The sequence below is a fragment of the Propithecus coquereli genome, unplaced genomic scaffold, assembly GCF_000956105.1.
Source record: "Propithecus coquereli isolate 6110/MARCELLA unplaced genomic scaffold, Pcoq_1.0 Scaffold26, whole genome shotgun sequence".
In the NCBI taxonomy this organism is placed as follows: domain Eukaryota; kingdom Metazoa; phylum Chordata; class Mammalia; order Primates; family Indriidae; genus Propithecus; species Propithecus coquereli.
In genome coordinates, this window is record NW_012148174.1 from 4,357,087 (window position 1) to 4,369,424 (window position 12,338).

Consider the following 12,338-nt stretch of genomic DNA (forward strand, 5'->3'; position numbering starts at 1 on the left):
TGTGTGTGTGTGTGGAGGGGTATTTGAAGTGGATTCTAAGGGAAGGTACATCTAGGGGACTCTATCATATGCTTCATAGAAGGAGGCAGTGCTTTCTACCACTAAAGTTTGCTGTAGCTTAGTTTGTATAGCAGGGTCATTGCTGAAAATACATTGTTTGGCAATAGTATTTGACAATCATGAATTACGTGGTCTAAAGTTATATATTTTACTTCTAAAGTATTTCAGAGAAGGCTTTAAGAAACAGTCCTAATGTGCCAGCTGGTCATGACATACTCATACATGTATTAACAGTTGTTCCCTGTGACAGTGATTTTTTTTTTAATTGGGGATTGGATTAGGAATTTAGAAGGAGAATGTTGCTATAATTATGTGATCTGATGTTATCAGATCCCCTGTGATCTGATAAAACAAGCACAAAAATAAGAATTAATAAATACTTTTACTAGCTCTCTCATTAAATTATTATCATTTTCATAAATTCACTTGAATAATTTCTAGTTTTAATTTTCCACTTGTAAAATGAGAATACTAACGTAATTCAGAAATTAGGTAATTAACAGAAAGCTTATGATTGTCCCAAAATATGTAACTTTTACTACATGTGGCTTTTTCCCCATTCTGTTTACATCAATCTGAATAAGACTTGCATTTTTCAATGGTAGAGAAAAAAGCAAAAATTGATACATTTTTTAACTTAACAGAAAACCTATATTATACTGTTCTGAAATAACTATATTTACCTTTGTAACCAAATCAAAAGTACCCGATGTCGTCACAAAGATGTTTCCAACTAATGCTAGTGTCTTAAGTTAGAAAGCCTTTGGTATTTATAAAACTGTGTATCTGTAACAGTATAATGTTCACTCCACCACTGATCCAATGCCAAACAATTCCACTGTTTTTCTAATTATCTTAAATCGAACCCTGAAATCCAAGTCACCAGGATGTTGAATAAATAACAATTCAATCTACCCATTATTGTCCCTTCTTGTCTTGTTTTTTCCACCCTAGGCATTGGGATTGTGTTAAACTTTCCTAGAGAGGATTCTCAGGTCTTCAGCCCATACCAGGCTGAAACGATTAATGCCCGAGACACTTAGTGTTCCGATGTGGATGGTTCTGCTGCTTCTGTGCCAAGATCACTTCGGGCTTTGGGTCTATGTTCAACCCTAGAGCCCAGGGGCCTAGAGGCTGGTTCCAGGGATGCACCATGCCATTGTTCTCCTTCAGGTCCTGTAATCTCCATGGAGTACTTTGAGAGCCACTGTTCTAGGAAGCTGCCACAGCTTCATGACTTCCCAGTCTGGAAGGATGTGTTTTCTGACCCTGGGGTCAGCAACTATGCTCCCTATCCCTCTAAGCTCTTCTCTTTATCTCTATCTACCCTCTTTCCCCCAAACAGTTTGCCCCTCCCTAAGCCTTTATAAACACAATGTTGACCTTTCTGGGGAGTAGAAGAAATTTTCCTTACTAACTCACCCTAAAACATATTTTTATTTACTTGTTCTGGCAGATTTACATAGTTGCTTGTTGCTTCTTATAATGAAAGAGACCAGATGTTCCAGCATTCTTGTATTTTTCTCCCAGTTCCAAAAATATGCTTTTTATTTCATTGTGATCCTTTTAAGAAAACTGTGTAGCAGGCATCAACATAAAGCAATATTCTCAATGTTAAGTCCTAGGCATTTTTAGACTTTGCCATTCTAACTCCATATCTAGGCAGGTGTTAACTTTTCAACTCCCAGCAGGACTGCTTCATAAATAATCTTCCTTTCAGTTGCACTAATCATTCTGAAACTCTAACCTTTTTTTGGTTCATTGTGAATCCTTCAGTCATTTATTCTCTTCGGTGCTCCTTAAGTTGCCTCGGGCAGACATATTTTGTTTGAGTTTCTTCAGATTAAGAAAGAATTATGCTATCAATCGCCAGCCTTCCTTAGCCCGTCCCAGGGGGGAGTGGTCTGAAAGCTGGATTTGCAGACATTCTAAGGTATCACCTCTACTCCATCTCTTCTCTTCCTCTGTCTTCATATGGCATTCCTAACAGTCATCAGAGAGAATGAAGACCAAAAGAAATTATCCAGATTCTAGAATTAAAGTTGGCCCTGATGTAACAGCTCTCTCAGGCCTGTTTTGAGATGTTAAATGATAGCTTTCATTCCTGTTCTGCCATCTAAATGGCCATGCGGTAGTAATTATCTGCTTCAATTATGAAAGAAAAAGACCCAAAAGGAGGAGCAACTCAGTAAAACTTCAAAAAAAAAATGTTTTCTTTGATGAGAGAAGGTAGGAGATTTTAGAAGATTAATAATCTAGGAGCAAAAAACAAGCCCTTCTTTACATATGAACTGGAGACTATGCCTTCCTAGAAGTCATAGAAAAGGTCGTTGCAGAATCATTCACACAATTCCTCCCACCTTTCATCAGATATAAGGTAAGTAGCTGTTGTAAGCCTTGGGTAGAAAATCATTACCCACATTCTGTTAAGGTTTTTAGTAAACAGAGAGATGCCAACCTCAGAGCCAATTGGTTAAGGACAGAAGGAGGGACTGGTGTTCTCACCATCTTAACTTTTAAAATTTAAGTCCCCGTTTTTCTGTAGACTTGAGCTAAGAAAACATTACAGTACTGGTCATTTACTGGATTATATCGATATTGTCATAGAGTGATATTGAATTTTCATAAGCCTACTTTTCTTTATCTGTAGAATGAAAATAATTATACTCGCTAAATTGTTGGTCCATGATTAGTTTTTTTCCCTTCAGAAAAATGATGAAAAAGTCAAAACATAAATTTCTGATGTCACATAGGTTCTTTTCATTCTCTTTACCATTTTAGCCTAACTTGAGACCACGCAAATCTTTCTTTAGGAAAGAAATGTTCAAGACCACAGTCGAGAGTGATTGGTTTTATCATCAAAAGAGCTTCAATTAGGTGTCAGCTGATCTCTTTAGATGCATCTCTCTGCTTCTAATATTACTGACCAAAACATTCAGAACTTGGGTGAGAAGGTGAAAACTAGTCATAGGTAATACATCTTTTCATTGGATGCGGCTCCACTTTTAAATTTCTTCCCTACAGTGGGTGTTCTTCCTCCCCAGTGAAATTGTTCTGTTGGCTTTCTTCTCTGCAGCCAGTTAACATTTATTGATTTGCTGTTGTGAGTAGAGATGTTTATTGCCCCCACTATTGCCTCTGCCCACTTGTTTATTCCTCATCTTCCCTTCTCTTGCAAGATGTCACAGCAACTCTCTTCATAACAGATTGCTTGCTACTATAGAGATTTTTTTTTTTAATGGGAAATGTCATGGAGCTTGTGGAAGGAGGTAGTTATCAGAAGATATATTTTGAGAACCACAATTTAGCCAGTTTGAAAAGTTGTGCAGCTGCAAAAGCTGTATGAAAATGCTTGTGAATTCATTTTTAATGCATCATTCCTCTATCCTTTGCTTTATGAATAAATATCAGTATAAGCTGATGGCCATATGCCTTTCTGTTGTGTTATTATTTAGAATTGCCTGGCAGTAAAAGTCATGATGTTCATTTAAAAAATCAATGTAATGCCAAATTCATAAAATTTAGTGGAGATTATCATAAAATAACAACTCTTTAAATTCTCAGTTCACATGTCATTTCCAATGTATCTGATTGGAATCCTATTTGACAGTTAAGGAAATTGAAACAGAGAGGGAGGCGATTTGCCCAGGGTTGCCCAGGTGGGAAGTGGCAGAGACTAGCTGATTCCCATTCCAGTGTTTTTTTCTATCATTTTCTGCTGATTCTTGATGGTACTCAGGTTTTCCTTATTTCTCCAATTTTCCTTATCAAAATTTGCAATGGTACAGATTAGTAAAGTGATATATATATATATATGTATGTAAATTTTATAAGTGTTAAGGAAGTTCTGACTATGCAGATTTTATATCCTTAAGGATAGACTAGCATTCTCATTTCTTATATAATGTGTTATTATAGACTTATAGAACTAGAATCTTGCCTTGTGTTTAAAAACAATTCCTTAAAACTGCTCTTTGACATAGTTAAATTAAGTTCATCTTAAGAAAGCAAGTTTACATATGACTACAAACTTATTTTCATTGTTGTAATATATTCTGTGTTTTCTAGGTTAAATAATGTGGATAATATGAGCATAGTGAGTGACAAGTATCAAAATAACAGTTTTAAAGTCACTCTTAAGACTATAAAATGTAAAATGTGAATAATTTTAAAATGCTTCTTACAGTGAATAAATGATTTATAAATTGCAGCATGGAAACAATGACTGTTGTCTTCTAGTATTAATTTTTAATGAATATTTTTTATATTGGAAGATGTACTTTGAAACCCTCAAAGGATCCATGCATGGAATTTATTGAATAGACTATAATGAGTTTTTTGAAATGGTGACATATATGTTTTAGTAAATAATTAGAATATATAGGTAATCATTTAGAGTTTATCATCATGTATAAATGAAACTGTCATTCATGCAAACATCAGCATCAAATTGTATCTGTTTAATAATTGTTCCATAGGCATAAATGTTAGTCTCTGTCCTAGGGATAAAAATAAGCATAGTTAACAAAATTTGCACAAATTTGGACCAGTAGCACATGGAAAATTGTTATAGGGATTAAAGTATCCAACAGAATTTATAATTGTAAATAATTGTAAATGTGCTTATACACTCATCCTCCATCTCACGAAGAGATGCTTTAAAACTAACGTAGCTAGTTTTTTCTACCTAAAGACAACGTTCCCAATAAGAATAGACTTTTTAACCCAGTAATCCATTTTTCTATAAATTTGTTCTAAGACTTTGAAAAAGAAATTTGAAGAAAAAAATGTTTTTAGTAGTATAATAGCATAATTTTCCTAAAAAATAACTGGAAATGATCAAATTTGTGCCCCCAAATAGGGAAATGTATAAAGAAATTGTATCATATTCATTCAAAAAATACTATACAGGCATTGAAGATAACAAATATAATTATTTTATTTATCTATTTTACAGTTTACAAAGTCTTCTACAATATCTCATTTGAAGTTTGGAGATACAAGTAAAAATGCTTATAAAATATTCTAAGTGAAATAGTAAAACAAAATTTATATGTGCACTATAACTATATCCACAGAAAGTGATACACATAGTCAAAGATTGGAAAACATACATATATATATACACACACACACACATATATATGTGTGTGTAGATAGATATACTTGCTGCATAAATGATGAGGCTATAGATATAATTTTCTTTAATATTAAGATCTTTAAATCTAAATAGAACTTGTCTTCATAGTAAATTCCTAAATTTTCAACAGGAGACATGATGTGATTATTCCCTTGAGTGGATTAAACTAAAAAATATTGTCGTTTTTCATGATAGAATATAATCTACAAAGCAAATCTTTTATTTTTATATAAATGCATAAATGTTTAGCTTTTCAATTACATTTATCAACCAAGATGAGATTTATTAGAGTGGAATAATATTAGCTCATTCCAGAAAAACTAAATTTAAGTGTATTCACATTTTATTCAGCTTCCCAAAGTAACTGGAAATATAACACTATCCCAGTTAAATAGAAGGAATAATGCAAACACATGCATTTGTTTAGTTACAGACCAAACCAACGCTATAACATAAATGATAGTATTTACTGTTTTCTTTAAGAGAGTTATTGGAGACTCACACTTTTATATTTTTCAGCCTCTGGCTCAATAATATCTGAAGAGCATAGTGTTGACTTTTCATTGAAAGATAAATCTCGTTCCTTTGAAACAGAGCCATGGCCAGCTAAGGAAGCTTATTCTCCATATATAAATGTTAGAAAAATTTATTTCAATTTAAAAAGGAAACACATAGCTATGAATTAACTGTTGAAAAGTAAAATGCTGAATTGATGTGGATTTGTTCTTGCTATTTTTCCAATGCCTGAAATGTTATTTCAACAAACAAACCAGTAGCAGGTGAATGAATTTTAGCGTGAGTTCACATATGCTAACTGGGATCAAGACTTTTGTCCTCAAGACTTCTGTTCCCAAGAAATATTTACATTGAAGGCCTAAATCTGCCATTTAATTAACATGCTGATGTTTGCTTATTTTTCTTATAATCCTGAGTTTGCTACCAGCTGGCTCGTGGTTACGCCAGAAAGATATAAGGATCACAAATAAAAGTACAAGTAAGGCTCAAGTAACAACAACAATGGGATCTCTCCCCTATGCACCCTGCTCACCCCCAGACAAATTTATGTTGCCATTACGGAAGCAATCTTTCTGAAATCTGTGCTAATGCATCATAATTTTTTAGAAGACAATAAATTTTCTTGATCATGTATGCATTGTTAGTTCTCCATTCCCTTTTTAGAAATAAGCAGTTACCCCAAGACTATGATCATGTATTCGTGAATGTATCTCATGCTATTTATATTTGCACCATATCTAGTCTCTCCGTATTTGAGTTTAAAAACACACACATTCGTACACACACACTCCTGTCATTTTCCCTATATCTCCTTTTTATAATCTAAAAATCAATGAGGCCCAAACTATTCTATATTTTCTTTATATTATAATACTACAGCATCTAGAATTTCGTTATGTATATTGATGAATATTTTTAATGCAGATGATGAGAGTAATGGTAATAACATTCTGAAGACTGAAATTTTCCAGTTGCAGAGATTTATAAGCATGACAAATTAGCTTTGCCAAAAAATATATCTTCAAAACTAATCCCCACGTCATTAACTAGAGGTGCTGTTTCTTTTTTCTCTTCCTTCCTTCCTTCCTTCCTTCCTTCCTTCCTTCCTTCCTTTCTTTCTCTTTCTTTCTTTCTTTTCTTTCTTTCTTTCTTTCTTTCTTTCTTTCTTTCTTTCTTTCTTTCTTTCTTCTTTCACTACATTGTAGTAATGGTCATTGCAGAACATTTAGAAAATGCAAAAAGATCAAGAAGACAATAAAATTGCTATGATCTCACTACTTAGAGATGAAAACTGTTAACATTAAAATGCATATTTTTCAGATTTTTATACATTATTATTAATATTTACCATAAAATTCAGGCCATATCGCACCCACTATTTTCTGATATGCTTTACTCAGTAATATATCATAAATATCTTTCTAAGCAGTCCTAATATTGTCCTCTCATTTCAATTATTATTGTACTATGGCACATGGATGTATATACATTTAAGAACTAGGGGCATTGACACCTAAATTTTTGAAGGTTTTACCCTCAAGGATCCACTTGGTGGAAACAGGAGGCAATTATACTACAAGGCTACATTTTTACAAAGATTTCAAATACGTCCAATGATCCTGATTGTACATTTTAAAATAGCTTTAAGTGTCCAGGAATTACCTCCCCTGTGTTCACAAAGGGATAATCTTTAGGGTCTTATTTCTTTCTTTTTCTGAAATGTATTGAATGTATTTAGGAAAGCTTTGAATAAAACCAGGCCAGTTGTTCTTCACATCTAAGAGCAGAAAAGGCATTGAGAGATATATCTTTTTCACCTAGAGAAAAATTACCATCCAGCAAAAAACAAAATGATGTTTAAAAATACAGTAAATTATGATTGCTGAGGAATTGTTCAGTTTCATGGTTTTAGCTATATACTTATACCACATTCCCTAGAATAGGTTAAGAGACTCCATGCAGATTGTCTTTCAGCATCCACATAAAAAGGCTAGGACACTAAAAGCTTACACATCTCAGATTGCCCTCAATTTTTGCCTAAATGATTTTCAGTGTCTCAACAGTTTTGCTTTCTGTGGCTAGTAGGTATTACGTGGAGTGGTTTCTAAAACCTAAGAAAAGGAGTCAGATGGAAGGAAGCGTCAGGGAACAATGTGTTAGAAAAATACTCGCTATCATTAGTTCACAAATTAGAAACCACTCCTTCCTGTTCATCCGTGAATCCAGTTCCATCCTAAGTGCAGATTCTAAGGATTTCAGGCCAGACCTCCATGAATATCTGTGTGAAATTAAACTCTACCACTAGGGGACCTCAGGAAGGTGTCATCATTGGGCAAGGGAGCAAGAACCAAACAGAAAACCAAAACATTTTATTTACTGTCTTCACTGATTGCAAATGTTGACCCATTCTTCTGGATACTTTCTTCTTCATACTGTTAAACTTCAGTAAAATTTTCTTTTCGATATTTGATTCTGAAATCAGGATCTCAAAATCCAAGAGAAAAAAAATGAAAGTTCCGAGACAACGAAAGGGAGGGAGTAATGTGCTTTTATTTTCTGCTGTGGTAATTTACACTTAGGCAAATACTAGCTGTAGGATTTGAAAAACGAAATACCTTACTGGGGCAGTATAATAGTTTGAAGAAAGTAGCAAAAATTCTGTTTCCATTTTCATTATTTCTGAATTGAGATATCTGAATGATTGAATGCTTTGCTAGTAGATTTTATTTTGTTGAAATGTCACTGCAATAGTTTCTGATTTTTTAAAAAAAAATAATTCTGACTGTGGTTGTTTTCTGATTCTCTTCGTTGAGAAATAAAATGGGTTTGAGAATGAGAAAGCAGCTTTTTCACTTTGCCATGTGTTATATATGTTACTATAAGCTTCACAATATATTAACTTTTTTTTTTAACATGCTCTTTGGATAAATATGATGCCATTGGAAGAAGCGGGTCGTAGTGAGCTTCAAAATTAATATTCTAAGCTAAAGTTGCAAACCATTAAATACCAAATAGCTTTAAGGCTTCTCACCTTCTTTTATGTGGATTGATTGGTTATATAGAGTGCTATAGTGTTTTGATTTTTTTTTTTTCATTTAGAATTTAACTTGAAAAAATTTGAGATAAAAGTATCTGTATTTGTTCTTTTTCTCCACTGTTAATTTTGACTGTTATTACCTTAGTGGGTCAGGTGTTAATAGGTATTATTTCTCTCTTTAATAAAAAAACCCCAAATAACAAATTGATTCTATAGGCAGGATTGTCAAATTTATAGTTTTCTAAGAGTAGATGTGGGGAGGATGAGAAGGCAGGTTTGCACATTTTGTAGATGGGGGTTTTAAAAGCAGAGGCAAGGTATAAACAGACAGAGACACTCTGAAAAAAGATGGCCAAAATATGGGAAAGAGGGACTGAAGGCAAGAACACCTTGCCTTGCATTGAGGATTTGGTAGGAACTGGAATTGCAGATACAATTTAAACATTTCTGACACTTACTTCAAGGGTAGAACAGAAACATACGCTATTTAGGGCTGCAGTTCAGGTTTTGCCTCTAGCTTTCCAATACAATTAGTAGAAAGAACCTGCTATTTTATTATCATCCTCAGGCCTAGGGGATGGGAAATTATGGCCACTATACCAAATTCCAAACTACAGTTGAAAAAAGTTTTCTGCTACATCTAAGGTCAAGAGATTGCCTTGCTTCCTTGGGGGCATTCCAGAGGGTCTGATAATTTAAGCAAATACAATAAAATAATGCATGGAGTGTATGTTGAAAAACAGAGTAGTATTCTATTATAGAGAAAGACCTCTGAACTTGCTTCTTCAATTTGAAAACAGGCAGGACCCAACTAAGAAAAAGAAGTATTGGCACAATTAACAAAAATTGTTTTTTCCCCCTCTGGGCTCTTTATAAAAGTTAACTTGCCTGGTAAATACCCTCAAGAAGTTTTCTTGGTAATCTGTATTCTTGCCTTCCGTAGTCTCACTATGTACAACCAAATATTATTCTCTTTCTCTTTCTGAGAAAGTTATAATAAGTTAACTAATTTACTCTGAATATGGGACTCTAGGCCATGGAAACCATGATTCTAACTCTAACTCCACCACGGAGTTGATAGTGTGCAGGCTAATTATTCTCATCTATGAACAGAGAATAATAACGGCTAGCTCATAGGATTATTACAAGAATTAATTAGGATAATATTCCTAAAGTTCCCAGTCCTGTGTGTCTCATCAGACAGGTGGTTACATTGTTTATCCCTTCCCTGTTCTCCACCTGTCTCTCTCCTCTGTTCTCCCCCTCCCTGACGATGCCTAAGTAATTGTAGGAAAATTAGCATGAATGCCCAGATGCATTTGTTACTGAATTAACTCAGCAGTGAACTTGGCATTCCAGCCCCAACCTTTCCCCTTCATTAATCCCCTTCCCCCTCAAACACAGGAGAACACCAGGGCACAGAGCGAACTGCGAGACCAGCCACGCACATGGGCATTTTCTGTCAGGGTTTTAACTGGTCTAGTTCTGCCTCAAAAACTAGACAGAGCTCATGTTGCTCACAATTAACTGACTCTGGCCATGTGGTGGCTGCCATCAAGATCTGCCGCAAAGAGGACAGCAGTCCAGTAAAATCGTGAACTCTATTTAGAGCCCACTTGAACAAGTACTTTCCTTGAAGCTCAAGGAATCCTCCTTGAAAACACAGAAAGTAATGCACTAGTCCCAGGGCTAACTAGGGCAATTGCAGGGAGAAAAAAATGCAGCAAGTCCATTTTTTCTAGAACTCTACCTATAGAAAGGATTTTATCCTACACATTGTCCTATGTCACCCTCACGCCACCAGCCAAGAAAGTAGACAAAGCAGATGCTAGCAACAAATTCCTGTTTTATACATTACAAAACTGATACCTAGGAGATTAGATAAATCACTAGTGAACAGTGGTGGTTGGAGCAGAGGGAAAAGAAAAGTGTCTAAAGGGTAAGACTAATTTCTTGTTCATGTAATCAATCTAAAATTCAGTATATAATTATTTGCCTGTAAGAAAAAAATATACAACTAAGAAAAAAATGTTTCATAAGATACTTACAATCTTAAAAATTATTCTTTATCCACTTGTGAGAAGGGCATCAAAATATGAGAAATAAAAATGGATAGAATCTTCAGGGAAACATTTACGAACATGTTTGTATCTGTCTATAATATATACATGCAAAGTGATTATATTTTAGGCAAGAAACGCCTTTTTGAAGACCCCCAACATTAAAATGTGCTTAAGCCAAGACTAATCTTGAAAAAGATGGTAGGAATTTTTATGAGAAATTGTAATTGATTCTGTCAGTCACCTGTGAAATAAATAGGTCTTTACTATTTTTTTTGTAATATGGGAGTTGTCTGCACAATTCCAGTACAGACAGCAAAACACAAGACTTTATTAATATGAGTTCGTTTATGGACCAGAAATCATTTTGCTCTTAAAAAAATCATTTTGATTTTGGCAAATGCTTTTATTTTCTAAGACTCTTCTTTAAGGCCTGTTACCTGGAAAAGATAAGCAAAAACTTTTTGGCTTGAGAAGGATGTCTGGGCAATTAGAATAGCTGCATTGAAGTCTGCTCGCGTGTGTGTGTGTGTGTGTGTGAGAGAGAGAGAGAGAGAGAGAATGAGAGAGACAACAAGAGAGAATGCCCCAGGTTGGCTGATTGGCTTGGTGGCATTTAAGATTCTCAGATTTACTGCTTCTCTGATCTCTTATTATCCCAGCTCTGATTTATGGAGCTCAGAATCTCTTGAAAGGCAAGGTGTCTGGAGTTTAGGGTCTTTCTGTGACAGCCCCTCCTCTTCCCCACATGCTCTTTTTGCTTGTGGTCCCCTTGGAGTGACCTTGCAGGGCTTCCCGTTTTCACCTGAGCTCAGTAGCTGGAGAGCCCACTGGTGCTGGGGAGCGAGCTGGGAGTTTCCATTCCTGGGTGATGGAGTCATGGGAGAAACTGCAGTGAGCAAACACAGTGGGACCTGAGTCGGCTTGACTGTGCTTTAAGCGGCTCAGGACAGAGCAGCTGCTCTGTCTCCCAGCCTGCAAGTGCAGCCTGCATTTGTCACTGACCACTGAAGTGTGTGTTTGTGCAAGGTGAGAGCTGGGTGCTTTTTTCCTTAATTTGGAGACAAACTGCCAGGTATTGCTGTTGATTGTGTTTGCTAATCTGGATGTATTTATATCACCGCAAATTCAGGACCTAGGCTATGTGTGGTTTTATTTATTTCCTGCTCTCTGTCATGATCCATTCAGCTCTCCACGCTGTCCAAATTGTGGCAACAGATTGGACACAGTGCTGTTCTTCCACTCTGAAATTCGATCATTCTAGTGCTGCTCTCTTGCGTTCTTTCATTAATTGCTGCTGCCAAATGATATAGCTGCTTGTATGTAGAATTTCAGTGCTAATATGAAGACGTATGAAAACTGCTTCGGGTATAAATCTAAATTGCTATTTTTTTCTGAATACTTGCTTTGGTGTAGTCTTTGCTTCATCCACATTTTAGTGGCTGAAACCTTCGAGAGAGTAGAATGCCGTGGGGTCTGATTTGATGATAAAAATAGTGGGAGTTTTCTGTGTATTTGCTTGTCA

At 35.2% G+C, this 12,338-nt stretch overlaps 1 protein-coding gene across 3 annotated transcripts in view; it reads left to right on the plus strand.

Moving 5' to 3' along the window:
- The window catches only part of ARHGAP24 (Rho GTPase activating protein 24), a 332,868-nt gene that overhangs the window by 210,001 nt on the left and 110,529 nt on the right, over positions 1–12,338 (plus strand). The window contains exon 1 of one of the 3 annotated variants that reach the window (XM_012647251.1): positions 11,760–11,842. The exons of the other annotated variants lie outside the window; for them this stretch is intronic. The gene's annotated coding sequence lies outside the window, so the exon portion shown is untranslated. Of the gene's footprint in view, positions 1–11,759; positions 11,843–12,338 lie in introns of those variants that run through there. 3 annotated transcript variants of the gene reach the window in all.